Genomic DNA, 3514 nt, shown 5'->3' on the forward strand with positions numbered 1-3514 from the left:
CCTTACCAAGTATTCCATCTGATGGAATGTTGAAATCATTGCCTACCACGTGCAACGTATGTTTGATATAAAAATTTGAAAAGTGTAAGTTAGTTGTAAAAGTACCTAATGTAGAAACTGCATCTGTAGTTACTCCGGTAATATTAATTGTATCATTGTTATTAATTGACAAATTTTTATTAAGAGAAGAAATTTTAATTAACGAAATGTCGGCTTGTGTATCGACTAGAAATGTACAAAATTTGTCAGAGCCAGTTAAATTTATTTGTATAAAATCGGAATAATTTAAGTTAAGACAATAAACGTTTTTAGAAGAATAACTGTGAGCTGAATTAGTTAGTAATTTGTCTCCTCCTCCCTCAGTGTTCTCTCCTGAGGGCTTCCCTGTTTAAAGCCCGAACGCTTGCATTTCTAGCTCTATCATTGGAAGTGTTAGAACCGCTATTATTGCTAGTACGACTATTGTTGATATTATTATTATTGGTAGGCTGATTCCGATTTCCGCCGCTGGAACGGAAATTTTGCCTTTGATTGCCGCGATTGAAGTTGTTGCCATAGTTACTGTTACTAAAGGATGGTCTATTTTGTCTACAATTGTTAAAGTTACGATTTTGAAAATTTCGACCTCGGTAATTACTTTGAAAATTTCTAAAATTGTTATTGTTCCGAGCTCTAAATGCTAAAACTTGACGTGTTTTTATTTCATTTGATTGCTCTACAATCAGTTTGGCTACTACGTCCTTGGGATCAGAAAAATTGGTTGAAGCAAGGATTGATTTGACTAAACTGGTTTTTGCGTTCAATCGGCAAACGTTAACTGTTTGCTCGATGGCCATTTCACGGGCTTTGGTCTGAGTAATCCCTTCGATAATGAGCGAACGCTCTAAAGCATCAGACAATTCCTCAACGCGTTTTGCAAAATCGGTATAATTATTATTATTAACTTGCAAAGCTGCAATTTTTCCGGCCACAACTTTGGAGTTGTCGGGTCTATACGATTACGTAGTGCTATTTTTATATCGTTAACTGAAAGTACTTGAGTTGGTATCGCTTCTCGAGCTTTACCATCGAGTTTGGATTTAATATATGAAATACAAATGCTAGTTAAATTTTCGTCGACAAATTGTTCGATTAACTCAATTTTAGTAATAAAAGATTCGAGACCTAGGGGCTCACCGCTATAATTTTCATGCATAATACCAGCACATATGCCGATAAACGTTCTTTTTTCTTCAGGAGTCGCCATATTTGTATCGGAATTAGGAGGATTTGAAATATTTGTTTCGGGCAATTCCTCAAATCCGTGAAATTCTCCGGACAAAGAAAGTCTAACAACAAGGTTTTTGATTGTATTGGGCGAATATGTGGTTGAGCCTTCGGAAACTGGGCTTTTAAAATCAAGATTATCGGAATCGGAACTTTCGGAATTAAAATTTTTGGAATTGGAATCTGAATTTTTGGAATTTTCGGAATTTTCGGAATCTGAGTCTTGTTCTGAAATTCTGGGAACCACTTTTTGGTTTCTAAGGAACATATGTAGTAGGAAGCAAAGGAAAAATATTTAAACTGATTAAAGTCGAATTTGTAGAAATTGCTTACGAAAATTTAATAGAAATTGAAATTGAATTGAATGTTGATGTGAAATTGAAAGAATTATTCGGCAATTTAATGAAAGAGTGAATATTTAATGATAAATTGAATGTATCTTGAAGTAATTTAATTTAAATTGATTTCAAATGAAAATGTTTTAATTTGTTAAAAGGACTTGGCTGTTGATAACGGACGCACCGCTTTATTAAAAAGATCGCAATGTGTTTGTGTAATAACGGACGCACCGTTTTTATTAAAATTGTATGGTTTTATTTTTATAGATACGGGCGCACCGCATCTTTTCAAATTTGTATTACGAATATCCTCGGACGCACCGGGATTAAAAAAAAATTTACATTGGTTGTTTACGGGACCACCGTTTACGCAAAAAAATCTTTTTGGTTAATTACGGAACCACCGTTTTATGCAAAAAAAATATTTTTCATGTTAATTTTTTTCTTTGATGGAGCCCACTGTAGGGCAGAGTGGGACTAAAATTAGAAAAAAACGTTTATTGTGTTTTGGCAATTGTTTTAAGAATGAAAACGTTGAAGCAATGCAATTATGAAAAAAAAATTTTTTTCTGTTTTTGTCCGACCCTGTCCCACAGTGCCTACCTAAAATCCTACACATATAAAAATATGTAGGAATATAATACAAGAAAAATTTGTTTGTACTAAGTATTGTGAGTCATTTAATTTAATTAATTTAATTTTTATTTGTATTTTGTAATGAGTTTGCAAAAATAATATTTGAAAATTTAAGAGAAAAAGATATGAGTATAATATAAAATATGTTACATTTTAATGAGTATGAAGAATTAGTGTCAAAAATGAAAATGTGAATATAATACGAAATGTGTTTTTAGAAAATTGAGAAATATTAAATATTAGGAAAATTGAAAATATTAAGCTTATTTTTAATAATGTATAATTTTTGCACACCATACCCGTTACTGCTTGGATAGATTTACCGCTTGCTGTACCTGTTGTTCTACTGCCGGCTTTGCGTTCTGCTACTGCTGATGCTGCTGCATTTAGATGGCGTCACTTATTTTTTCCGCTATTCGGGTCGTACGGTGGTTTGCCGTTATTGATGTGGCGTGGCTAGTGCCGTTTGTTTTTTCACCAAGAATTTGGTACAGTTTTACTGAAATTTAGTTTTTGTTGTTTTAACTGTAAATGTTAAATTATGTATTATTTCTGCTGCCGTTTAGTTTTTCTATTATTAATAAAACAATTTCTTATTATTTCCGTTGTTTTTTTTTTTTAATTAGTTTTTGTATTATGTTCTTTACATGTCTTTTAAATTATGATAATTTTTCACTAACCACTGCCATCCACCACCAACACTGCCTTTCCTTGCTAATTTTAATAATTTTTCGTTGTTGATTTAAATGTTCGTATTTTTTGTAATTTTTTTTTGATTGTGTATTTTTTTTGTAGATTTTTTTTTTTAAATGTTTTTTAATTTAGTTTTGTAATGATTTTTCAAATTTTTGTATTTTTGTAATTTTTAAAGTTTTTGAACGAACATTTTTTGTAAAGGTTTTTTTTTAAATTTATTTTTTTTTGTAATTTTTAAAGTTTTGAAAGAATATCTTTTGTGTAGTTTGTAGGATTTTAAGATTTTTTTTTTTGTGAAAATTTTTCTGAATATTATAATTTTTTTGTAATGGTTTTTAAATTTTGTAATTTTGTTGTAATTTTTATAGTTTTTTTTTTTTAAAGAACGTTTTTTTTTTTTGTATAGTTTTTTTTTGGAATTAAAAATTTTTTTTTTTGTAAAATTTTTGCATGTTTATATTTTTTTTGTAGATTTTTTTGGATTTTTATTTGTAACTTTTTCTTTCGTATATGTGTAATATTTTATATATGTATATATGTAATATTTGTTGTAATTTTTTTTTGTGGTTTTGTAAATT

Source organism: Eurosta solidaginis, chromosome X (genome assembly GCF_040869045.1).
Source record: "Eurosta solidaginis isolate ZX-2024a chromosome X, ASM4086904v1, whole genome shotgun sequence".
Lineage (NCBI taxonomy): Eukaryota > Metazoa > Arthropoda > Insecta > Diptera > Tephritidae > Eurosta > Eurosta solidaginis.